The 13,192-nt window shown below is 48.9% G+C and overlaps 1 pseudogene; it reads left to right on the forward strand.

Moving 5' to 3' along the window:
• The first annotated feature begins 6,105 nt into the window (after window positions 1-6,105).
• Window positions 6,106-6,287, forward strand: LOC142576953 (U2 spliceosomal RNA; annotated as a pseudogene).
• Window positions 6,288-13,192: the final 6,905 nt, after the last annotated feature.

Here is a 13,192-nt window from a genome sequence, read left to right on the forward strand (position 1 = left end):
TTTTCCGAATTTTGCGAAACGGTTCGGGTAGACTCGTTCCTCGCGTGATGTCTATAGGTTGTTCCCGCCCTTTGCACGTTTCGTGGCTGACACGCCACGTTATTTTTTTCTTCTTTAAGGCTCTTTGGCGAGATTGAGAAAGTGGCTGCCTATTACTTCTTCCTCGCTCCCGTATATCAGACAGTGTAACGGCCACTTCACGAGGAAACTGCCGAGCTGATGTCTTCATTGCCATGTTCTACGCAAGCTGCTTCACTAACGGGCACTTGATGTCCTCGATGCCGCGTGTTGCAAGTTTTGAACTACCTGGGAAACCAGAAACAAAAAAACAAAAAAAAAAGAACAGGTGAAAAGAATGAACGTCGTGCATGTTCTTCTAGAAGATAGTGTCGCAGAAAACAGCGGATAGGGCCGTCGTCTTCGCTTTTATTGACCAGCGAGTGACGTCTGAGCTCTTTTCGTATAAACGAGAAGAAAGGCGGTTAGCCGAGGGCGCCCAATGTTTATTAATGATATCATGAGAAGCCAACAAGGACGCCAAGGAAAACATAAGGGAAATTATTTGTACTTACTAACTGAAATAAAGAAATGAGAAATTAACGGAAATTAAATTGGATGAAAAAAAAAACAACTTGCCACAGGTGGGCAACGATCCCACGTCTTCGCATTACGCGTGCGATGCTTTTCGTACATTCATGTATCTTAGCACTCGAATGCTGTAACATAAACGTCCTTTCCTCCAGTGGAAGACATACTGGGTGGTGTGAGCAAGCGACCCGTAAACTTCCCGAAAGGTTTGCAGAAGGGTTGAAATCTGGGCCAGTTGGTACATACTTGAACGAAAAAACCAGTCAAAAACACAAAGGACAAGAGGAGAGGTTCATGCCACAACGACTGGACTATCAACTGAGGTTTATTAGAATCGGTGTAGTCCCAGCAAGGCCAGCAGAACATGCGCAACTGCATCATCGCTAATCACATAGTGTGAAAAGACAAGAAACGCTTCTATCGTGACCGACTTAGAAATTCAAATTCTTTTTCAAGTAAGCGCACCGAGGTTGCACTAACGCAGTCATCACCTAATAAACTGATGTAGTACGCTTCCAAGATTTCCCGCTCTACGTTTCTATGTTTCGATGTCTCTACGTTTCTACGTTTCTAGGCTTCTACGTTGATTTCTCATCGACCCAAAGCTACACAAGGTGAGCGTAAAAGCGTAGTTACAGCTTTACGAGCTGCTGCGCGCGTCCCCGCGTGTTGTCGAAGCCTCCGGAGACAGCACGTGCCTGCTGAGCGAGACGAAGAGGTGGCACAAGTTGACGCGACACGCATCACTGTCTTCCCAAGCAGAGCATTATCTCGGCAACGAATGCGCACCCCGCGACTGCCCTAAACCAAAGTGGCGTACACGCCAGACGCTTGTATGTAAACTCACCGCGGTATTTTACGTGCGTAAGTGCAACGCTTCGCAGTTGGAGAAATGTTGCGACCACCCGGCGTGCATACTGCCTGCAGCGGCACGTTTTCTAAAGTAGGTCGCGTACAGCCGTACACGTGCACGCAGCCGTAGTCAATCTGGATCTGTCGGTAACGTGGCGTTAGTGAAAGGCTCCTAAGACCGCGTCAGGCTTTTCCGCTTTTAGTCTTTGCCTTCCGCAAGTAATTTTTGTGTTGTTCTTGCAAAATAAACATGTTTGTTTGTTTGTTTGTTTGTTTGTTTGTTTGTTTGTTTGTTTGTTTGTTGTGGAAAGCTTTTTTTTTTGGCAATACAGATCTTTTAATAAAGAGGCTGTAAGCGACGCGAACTTGGCATTCTTGCGGACGATTTAATAGGCGACGCGGACATACTTTGCCGCGAATAACGTCACCTTGAGAAGGCTAATTAACCAACAATTGTTAATTAACTTTTTTGTTAGGGCCTATGACGTAGTTGTTTAAATGGCCAATTTCAAAGCAGTCAGATTATAATCCACGCTCCTTTTTTTTTTTAATCTTGAAACTCTCACCTAATTCGCGATATTTATTGTTGAATATGAACAGCAAATCGAAATAATATCGAGACCGGGGTGCCGCGGGAACGTAGAAAAAGATGGCGGCCCCTCCCTATCCCATCGGAACGAAACGCCCGGTGTCACAAGGGCGAGCAAGTTTGAAGCCGGACGTCTCGTCCAGTCGGGGCAGCTACCGATACGACCCGCTTTGCCTGGCAAACAAGTGCGGATGCGTGTCGTGTTAGGACATGCCATGGCATGCTACTTAATCCCACACTTCTCTATGGGGGGCGTTCTACTTCACCCCACACTTCTTTACGGGGGGCGTTGCCACCTCACGCGCAGCGGGACCCACTCGACCTCGATATTCCCTCGATTGAGTTTTGAAATTTGAGGATGGTTATCTCGAGGCATTAATGAAAAAGACAATTAATAAATTTTTGTTAATGAGCCTTTAGAAGGTCACGTTGCTAGCGAAAAGGTGTGCCCGCCTCGTCCAGGAACTCGTCTGCAAAAAACCCACGTCCGCTGCGCTCTTTACCTTTTTACAAAGTATCTGCCTGGTCTAAAGAGGAACACCCTGTATATGTTACATACCCGTATCTCTGTGCACGTTACGAAAGGTCTACAAACAAATTGACAAAACGAAAGTTTCGCGTTAGCGTTCTGGTGTTTGTAACGCCTGATTAACGCGGCTTATGCAATCGATACATAGGTTACCCTTCTTTGCAAGCGATTTTTCATCTCTTAAAAGCAGTCGCGGCAAAAGAAAGCACCAAAGGCGCACGCAAGCTGGAAAACCAGAAAACAAGTCGGTATTCGCAATAATTAATTTTAATTCTGTGAATGGCTCACAGGAAAGCTTTAAAGGCACAAAGAGTATTGCTAATCGCCTCAATGACGGGTAGCGATGAAAATCACGCCGCCCACAAAAAAATATTCGATGCTAACGACGACTACGGATGTCTAAGATTGAGGGCTTTTCCCCACAGATAATCCTATTGTGGAGAAGCAGCCTTTACAGTGCGCCTTTCGGTAATTCGCAAACGCACGCACGCCTGTATGCTCGACAACTCAGCGCACGAAGAGAGAGTGTCTGAGGCGCGTCCACTGTATGCCATCGGACGCTGGAATTTTAGTGTGCGCGTGTTTTTCGAAATAAAGGCGTGGTTTGCGGCCACAGCTGGGCGTCGAATAGAAAGTCACAGTCCTCCGCGGAAGCATGCACAAGGAAATAGTGCACATCCCCGCCATCGTAAAGCAAGAAACAAAGTACGGAGAAGTGCTCCTTTCGCGAAGCCTTTAATATTATAATGCGAATGATTGTGCTCGGGTCCAGTTACATTCTGGTGAGCTCGTTCCCCCCCCCCCCTCTCCTCTCTACTTTTTTTTTTTTTTGCTTGGATTGTAGCCAACACACACGGTCACCTGCAAAATGAAGAAAGGAGTAGAGCGACGATGAGGAGAAAAGCCGGGCAGATAATCAACGCCATTTTAGGTAAAATAGTCAAGCTTAACGCCGTCGGTGCAGAATAGTATATGGTACACATAATTACTATCTCTTCGAGGACATTTCAAACACACAGCTGAGCTCACGCTCAGCCGTAATCTACCGCACTGAACGCATACTTCTTCGTCGATATAGAAGGCTGTTCTAGAGATAGCGTACGTAAGCGACCTTGCATAACCTCAAAACGCAAACTTCTTTGTCCGACTTTTGTGATCTTTTGCACGGCGGGCCAGTCGCATATATTAACTTTCGGTCCCACGTTTCTAAAGCTCCATATTGTACTAATAAACAAAGACATGCAGCCATGTACTCTAGGATAGTTTCTGCTGACAGATACTTTGACTGAAACCAGCACAAACAGTAATGATGTACGCCAGCATATCGAGATTTCCCAAACTTCATCAAAGCATATTTTTTCAAAGAGCCCAACTTTTTTTCCGGCCCAACAATGTAATAGATTGGATGTGCCTGAATTTTAAATGTCTCCGAGTGCATAAAAAGAACTGAACATTCAGAAAACAGGCCTCAGTTCTGAGCATTGAATGTTTTTTTGTTGGTACGGAGGAGTATCTCCAGAAAACGATGCAACAGCCTAACATCAAGGCATATCACCCAGCTAAAGAAAGTATGACATTTTAAGTAAACCTCACTTATACAAAAGTAGCGTAAACAACGCTTGCGTGGTGATAAGTGGAGCACGTATGTTTTCTTTCTTTTTTCGGAATTCTGAGCATACTCAAGCGAAACTTATATCCGCACTCTTTCGTTCTAATTAATGACTGCGTGGGCAGCGATAATGCTGAAAGCGCATTCACTGTGTGAATGATGTATGCTGGGTACGGAAACCACAATTCTTACGAGCTCGGCAGCACTGCTAGATTAAAAGGTTCTTTTCTTTATTTATTTCTGCCACAACGCGCTTTGTGAAGCGGGTCACGGATGCGGAGACGTTTGACCCGGAACGAATCTCATTCACAGAGTGAAGCATCTGCAAAGCGGTCGTTGTATGCGCGCGTGTGGTTTCCTTAGAAACGCGCAAAACGAAGAAGAAGAAACATTATGAGAGAGTCTTTACGACTCCAGTAAACATTACGAGTGAGTAAGATGTGAACAAGCGAAGACGCAGTCAATAAACATCGCCAAGCGAAATAGCTAAGTAATAAAGCCAAGTTATGAATGAAACACTGGCACCGTTTATGTATATGTTCGCGTGTAATGTGCTGGGATGTTCGGCTATAGAAAGAGCGAGAGCATCGGGTCTTCGTTGTTAGTACCTTAAACATCCAGGTGCTCGAAAGGTAACGGTGCAAAAAGCAGCATGAGTCACGCTGAAAATAGAAAGCTTGAGAGAGAGAGAGAGAGGGAGGGAGAGGGAGAGGAAGAGAGACATCATTAAATGAATACAGACACGTGGATTGTGACTAAATCCAGTACCGGGCGGCCATTTCCTCGGTTAACAGAAAGAGATCTCGAAGGCAAATCTTTTGTAGACTATCTGCGCCGGAAGCGACTGCAGAACAGAAAACACGTCGTAGCCGCCATCTTCTGGGGATTTGCGAAGTTGTAGAAGCTTTACCACTCTTCTATCACATAAGGGAATCACATTTAGCAAGTATAAATGCTGGAAGAGAGTTACAACATATTTTAATTTTACACTAAACGTGGGTCACAATTCCAGATCCAACTTACCTGACATTATCGTGACGTCATGACACAGAACAAATTTTATAGACGTAATGCAGCAATGAGGCTAGGTATGGTGATGTTTGTCACAAAAACAGTAAAGACTGGCGCGAGCATGTCTTTTTACTTGGCTCGCGTGCAGCAGACGGAGCAATCGCAGGAACGGAGCGAGGAAATGTATCGAGGCGTCATCCCGCATACACCTCCTGAGTGTCTAAACAGAAGCTGCGCCTGTATTCGCGAAACGTTCTTACGCTAAAATTGTTCGTAAGAAGAGATCCTAGCCAATCGTGATGCCGGACATTATTAGCAGAGGCGGCTGGCCAATGACAAACGGCACTTAGGACCGATAAGCTTTGCGAATTGGGCTCATGATTAACAAAAACAAGTACTAAAATCCAATATTTTGGGATGAGTCGAAGTGTGACTAGTCGCTCCTCCATGATATTGAGCCTCGGAAGATGAGAGACTGCATGGGCGGCATACATGTCCATGTATTGTTGTAAAGCGCGGAACGACACCTTTTGCTAACGAATGCCGGCACGTAGAACAGACAAGCAATTCACCGCACTCCGAGGGCACACATTGCTTCACCGTAGCCGAGGCGATCGTGCGTTGGTCGACGTCCCACAGTGCAGTAATAGTTGTGAAGTCATTCGAAAACCACACGGGGTCGCACACAACACAGGCCACGCGAAATTGGTTCCCCACAGACTCCCTCTGAAACTTGGCCGTTGCTCCGGCGAAACGTTCCAAGCTTGCGGGATCACGGGCCACATGGATAATACGCATTTCTTTCCGCCTCGCGGTCCTGACGGGCAGCCCGCTCACGGGACTGCCACCACGGGAGAGCAGAGGGAAAGGAATGAATATACGCAAGGCGCTCGGAACGCCGACAAAGAGAGGGCGGTGCCAACGTAAATATGGCCGACGCAGGTCAAAGTGTAGTATCTGTTCTCGTCAGCTTAATATCTTATACGGGTCGTATTTGGATCTAAGATATTGAACTTATTTTTGCAAGTTGGCGGAGTGCTTAAAGCCTGATTCACCTCCCCCGCGGGTGGGCCCGGTATTGTACTACCTTCGGGATCGGTCCACGTATGGAGAGAAGTTCTCGGTCTACACGGCTCGGCAGACGCACGCAATTTTTTCCGGAGCCTAGCCACATACAGTTTCGCTGTAAAAAAATAAAAGGAATAATAACGAAGTCAGGACCTTAGTCAGAATGCCCTTAAAAAGAAAGGCGGAAAGGTCGGCAGCAGCAACATGCTTCAACTCTACCTGTGACTTCGCGTAAGGTCACAAGGATCAGGGGGGTTACTTACGAAAACCGCTATAGAGAATGCGTTCTCTTTCTGTTGAACCTTTCATACTTTTCCTAGTGCAGGGAAGCCAATCAAGCTCAGCCTGCTTAACCTCCCGGCTTTTTTCTTGTCACCTCTCTTTCTCTTTCTCTCCTACCCGCAGCTCTAGGTTAGTGGCTACGGGGTTGCCCTACTGCGCTCGGGATCAGTGATTTAATCCAGGCGTCGGCGACCGCCTTTCGATGGGAGCGAAATGCAATAGCGCTCGTTTGCGTATATTTAAATGCACATTTAAGAACCCCATGTGGTCAGAATTTATCTGGAGTTCCCCACTACGGCGTGCCTTATGTACAGATTGTAGTTGCACGTAATACCCCAGTTATTAATTTTTGTTTATTTCTCTCTCTCTTTGTTGAGAGCAACAGAACATATTGCGCATGATATTTGCCACGCTTTGATCAGAACGAGTGCGTGCTTTAGGACGTGCTCTGATGTCTCAGGGTCTGTGGCGTTCGGCAGATGAGCAAGCGAGCGCGGGCTTGATTTATGGCCCGGTTTGATTTACGGTGAGCCGCGCAACCAAGTGTATGGCGCGCGTTTAAAATCGGGACATTCCACGCTACGTTCAAAGCCCGATCCTCTGCTCCTCACGGTTGGTCTCCAAATTACGACTTGTGATGCAGTTTATGCCCACTTAACACGTTTGATAAGTGAGGTTCGGGCAAAGGAGTTGCGTCTCCGCGAAATACTGCAAACGACACTACACTGTAATTAAGTATAGTACTGTATCCTTCAAAGCATTGTCTTGATCGACAGCTCTAGCCTGTTTACGTCAACACCACCATCATTGTCTCGGCAGTACTGATCTTGATCGTATCTTTTCTGGCCTCTTAATTTTTACGCACTCCTCCTTCTAGGGCAATTCTGTCCCCGGTCCCTTCACTATGCGGAGTAGGAACTAGGTACCTACATATGTAGTGGAAAAATTCTCTGCATTTCATTAAACTTCTTTCTTTCTTTCTCTCTCTCTTTACTATACTATACTATATCCTGCACTGCACCATATTAATGTACTGCAGAAGTATGTAGTTTAGACCTTAAGATACACTTGAACGTCCCAACGAGTGAGCTTTCGCTCATGTGTCCCCCATTCAAAAGAAAGAAAGAAACGTCCCTACAAAGAAATGACTTGTTTAAGGAAGGAATAATCCTGTCCCGGTTCCATTGTGAGTGGTGCTGGGCGCGACCTTCACAACCAAGTTATTTGTATAACGAATGAATTCGGAAGCCCCAAGCATTTTGTCATAAGACGGTAATACGGCTGTATTTGTAGCAGTGAGAACCCTTTACATAGCCTTTGTTGTTTCATTACGCGAATCCGGTGAATGTCGTTAACTAGCGCATCCGTAGCGCGGTGCCAGAGCCCGCCCTCCCGCCCGCCCGCCCGCCCGCCCGCCCGCCCGCCCGCCCGGCCGCCCATCCATCCATCCATCCATCCATCCATCCATCCATCCATCCATCCATCCATCCATCCATCCATCCATCCATCCATACATCTATCCGTCCGTCCGTCCGTCCGTCCGTCCGTCCGTCCGTCCGTCCGTCCGTCCGTCCATCCATCCATCCATCCATCCATCCATCCGTCCGTCCGTCCGTCCGTCCGTCCGTCCGTGCGTCCCTGCATCCATTTTTCCATCCTTTCGTACATCATCACACAGACGCGGAAGTATAGCAGCAGGTACTGAAGGCTTCCCCGGTAGTCGGTTCATAATATACACCATCAGGTGCTTCAATGCGCCACCTCCCAGCTTAGAAGAAACAAGCGTTCATCGCTTCTTTCAAGGAGGCTGTTGATCGCATCACAGTTTGCGGATGTACGGTTTCTAGCTTCGTCGTAGATAGCGAAACCTTGAATGCGATATAGATAGAGCACCTTAACCACTGGGTATGTGCCACTGGGAATGTGCACTAATGGAGAACTTGAGTCATTGGGCACATAGAACCAGACTCCGAGGAAGGAAGAACAGGAAAGGCACGGAGGTCATGCAGGCGAGTGTCTGGTTTGCTGCCCTACACTGCAAGTTAGGGCGGACGTACCCGTGCGCTCCACCATGGAAAGAAAGAGAAAGAGGGAGAGAGAGGTAGAAGAGAGGAAAGGCAGGGATTTTAACCAGATTCACGTCCGGTTCGCTACCCTGCACTGGGGGAAGAGCACTTGAAACCTCCAGAAGTCCCAAAGCTCCCGGGAGACAGCACGTGGTTACAGGCCCGGCTATCGGCGCACACGCGCACCGCTCTTCCACGCTTAACATGCGTTGTTACGAAGGCACGCGCACAACGAAGCCGAAATTACACCTGCGTATCGTAGTACACTGCCTACATTCACAACCTTCGCAACAACTCTGGATGTTCGATGTAATTTGGCGAAATCTTTATTTTACCCTTGCGATTGTCACGTGTATAGAACTCGCACGTTTGCGAACCTGCATTGACATCGAAGGTTCTGTGATAAATTTAATGTTGGCGTTTGGTGACCAACACGCAAAAAAAAACTCGCTTTTGCGAGAGCACGCGCCTCTTGCATCGCCGTTTTTTTTTCGTATCGGCGCTGAATATTCGACCACCAACCACCGGCCACCATCCACCGACCACGAAAGCGGGCGAAATAGCCAAAGAACAAACTATTCGTTTTATATGTACCGAAGACGAAAAAGCACGAAATCTCTAATGGGCGTAATGTTTGCGACGTTATAAATATCGGTCACGGTAGCGGAGAGGATTAAGCAGAGAGGTAAAACGCGCCGGCGGAATCTTAGCGTTGTTTCCTCCTTTAAGATGCCTACTCCGGGCAGCTGGCGGTCTGTGCAGCGTAGCCGTACTTCCCAACAGAGCTCAGCGACGCGCATTTTGTTATCGCTGCTGATGATCGTTTTCCTTAATACGCCTTTCTTTAGGTTGTTCTCGGTCTTGCTGCTGCTGAGTACCTTCGCTAGCCGATTTATTCAACGCGCGAAAACGCTACTGGCGGCATCGCCGGCATTCCTTGCGGTCTGAAGCACACCGACCTAATGGAAAGGCTCGCGAAACCTCCGAGCTGCTGATTGGGGAATGTTTTCTTTTCCTCTTCTTTTTCTTCTGCACACTCCTCTATCGGGCCAAAGTCTCGTGGAGTAGCAACGCGTGGGAGTAACTGGAGGCCCAGCGGGCGATTGGTTGTGCGTTGGTGACACTTCGGCGACTTGCAGTGGCGCATTCCTTTGCACCGGCGAAGAATGCTGTCCTACAGCGGCAAGCCCGCATTCCATTACGCCCGCGCTTTACGTTCGATATGAGCACGATATAAGAGAGCACGCAAGGCTGTACCAGCGGCGCGTCATCTTCGTGCAACGAAAATTAGGTCACTGTGCACCGGTGGGTAAGCGGGGTCTAATTAAGCTTTTATTATAGCGGAGGGCAACAGATATTGGGGCTAGTGGGTATAAATTCATTGCGGTGATCAGAGTGAGGGTTTTGTTGTAACTATTTATTCAGTGAAATGCCCTATTCATTGGTGTGGATTTAAGAAAGCATTTCAGTTGCAAACTGCGCCGTTGTCCACCCTCTCTGTTTTGCACTTTTGCCTGAGTCGCCGCGATAAAGTTTATTATACCGGCCAAACTGAAATGTTCTCAACGGAGAATCATAATTCCTTTTGTGTTCAACACGAACCTCATTGCGAAGAGAGAGAGAAAAAAAAGTAGGAGAAGCAAAGGCAGGGAGGTTAACCATTGTAGCAACCAGTTGGCTGTCCTTAACTCAGGGATGGGAATAAGCGCGTGTTTTGCGGGAGTAGGTTGAAGTAGGGGTTTGGTATCATTGATATGGAATCCAAGACCATTCCGTATTATATGCATGTCAGGCAAAGCTTATATAAAGCCAGGGGAATGCGTATTGCTCAGCGTTCTACACTCGTGGTCCCCGCATCAATCATGTGACAATATGAGAAACGACAATCTCCAGCCCGCAATTACGGGGGGGGGGGGGGGGGGGGAGGAGCCCGTTTAGACGTCCTGGGGCTCTACATCATTGAGTGCTGAAATTTCCACTCACTGCAATTTGCCTCCCATTTCGAACTCGGTCGCTCATAGTTGGTCTTTCACGAGGAATCACCAGCGCGCAGAAGAGCCCGAGAGAGACAAGAGTGAGGTCGCATACTAGTCCCTTCCGCTAGTTGTCCCATCGTCCGACGTCAAAGCGTCGGTGCAGTGGGCGTTTCAGGCTGCGTGGCCCGCAGTCACGATCGTGCCCTCTCGCGGGCAACCCCGGAATGAGAGTCGGGACAGAAAGGAGGAGTGAGAGGGGGAAAAGACGAGGTTGGGCGCGCACGCTTGTCTGTGTCTCGAGCGGGCGCAATTTGTTACCGCGCTATCGCCGGGATTCGGCGGCCGCCGCCCCCAACATTTTCCGGTCGAGCGCGCGAGGACTGGCCGTGGGACAGAATGCTCCGACGACACTGCTCCCCCGCCCCCGGACCGACGGGGGATGCCATGTCGTCGCTGCGGGATGCGCCATAACGAAAATATTGCTGCCTCCCGCGCGGTATCTGCCCACTTCGTAACACTGTCAACGACCACAACAACGGGAACACTGTGGCAGCGGCGATATATCAACAGCGAAAGAGCGCGCTGAGAAATAATGCTTATACGGCTCGGCTCGGCTCGGCCGATACTCGCCCAGAAGGTGGTCTCCCGCTAGGTCTCCGGCCGACGCGCATCGCGAATATCGAGAAAAATTGCTTCCCGCGGGACGACCCTATTTGATCTCTCGTCGAGGACGCGCTCTCCATGCGAGGTGTCAAATGAACGAGATTTATGCGCCGCATCGGCGCCGAGTTTGTTTATTCGCTCCCGTGGCGTATGCGCGGGCCACATTCGTCGCGTTTGGGTGCCGTGCGCGCATTTCACTGTTCCCGCCGGTCCGTGCCGTCTGTCTCATTTAGGCGGAGTAGAGAGCGGAAGATGTGATGGGGGCGGAAAAGAGATGCGGCTGTATGTATCTTGATACCACTGGACAATGAATGCGAGAGCCAGATTTTTTCTTTTTTTCAGCGAATGCGGGTGTGAGCTTGGGAATAAAGTCCTTGCACCGCGCTGTCCGTACGTACCCTCGTATGCGAGACATCCTGAGTTCGAATCCTTGTGCTACCGGAAATCCATCGTTGTTTTTTTTTTTCTCATGGGAAGAGACGTATAACGACCCAGTGATCGGTTGTTTGCATGCCTGTCTTCTCAGCTCGAAAGAGGGATCTGCAGATATTTACGAAGGTCTCTGGGCGCCCCTTGTCCCCACACCACAGCTTTGGTGAAATAGTTGAGCATCCGCAGCTGCTCTGTTCCAGACGATTGGAAGGGCAGCCACCTATTGGGAAGTCTTGCAGCATGGGATCACGAGACTCCTCTTTTAGGCCTCCCATAGTCACCTAGCACCTGGCCGGGGGCGCTCTTGTACCTATTTTACAGGTAAGTATACTCGGCGGCTGCCCTCGCCTGCCTCCCACAGTATCGGCGGATGCTCAACTATTTCGCCGACGCTGGGGTGTGGGGACAAGAGAGGCCCAGAGACCCTTGCAAATCTCTATATAGAATCCTCTTTCGGGATGAGAATCCACATAAACCATAGAGCGTCCGGTCGTGGTACATCTCTACTCATCAGAAAAAAACCGGTGGGTTTCCGGTGGCACCGGGATTCGAACCTAATACCTCTCGCGCATACGAGGCTGTGTGCTCGACCATTTCACAACCGCTGCGGTGATAATAGCTCAACAAGCATTCGAACAGAGAAATGGAGAAGCGTAAAATAAAAGTCGCGTTTCGGCGCAGCAAGTATTTTCACAATACTGAACGCTTTATTTTCATACGAGGCTGATATTTTCCTGCCACGCTCGGAAAATCGAACAACGTTTACTGGAACTCCCCAACTCAGACGTCAGGTGCGACGCAACGCGCAAAGCTGGCCATTGAAGAGCAAGGTTACCGAAAAAACAAAAAAACGCAAGAGCTTGCACTTTACATTTTGCCTTCCTTACCGCGCAGTCACAGCTCTGCGAATCCGCAAACGCGCGGCTGCCATTTCGCCACGATTTTTACAGCCCATTTATAAAGACTGGGGGTGCGCTCAATTTGAATAAATTTGAGCTCACCTTGCGTTCCTCGTTCAATGAGGGGCCGAAGAAGTACTCTATGCAACGAATAATCAAAGCTCGACGAGCTCGCTCAAACACTCGAATTCTGTTCACGCGCTGCGCGAACTTCGTCGACATTGCTGAAACCCGAAACGCCCGCTCTTGCGGCGCAAGCTGCTGCACGCATGCCGCGTCCAGCACCTCTACCCCTAATTTCGCTCTCGAGCGAGTTCGTGATGCGGCGTAGTAATGTTCCCAGCCCAGCCAATGCAATCCCTGTAGCGCAGGTATGGCGCGGCCGTTGCAGCTATTTGGTAACCGGCACGAACGGAGTACTAGTGGAGCGCGAAGTATAGCGTATAGCACCTGGTTTTGGAAGTACAATTCTGCAACTGCTCGCGCCGTTCGGAGAGAAACCTTGTATCTAGAACTGCGAAGGCGACAGCTTTACCTGGCGCAGCGAGCGTTGTACGGAGAGAGAGAGAGAGAATAAACTCGACGAAAGGTCTGGCACGCTTCAGCCATAGAGCGTCTCGGTGCAAAC

This window comes from Dermacentor variabilis, chromosome 3 (assembly GCF_050947875.1).
Source record: "Dermacentor variabilis isolate Ectoservices chromosome 3, ASM5094787v1, whole genome shotgun sequence".
NCBI lineage: Eukaryota > Metazoa > Arthropoda > Arachnida > Ixodida > Ixodidae > Dermacentor > Dermacentor variabilis.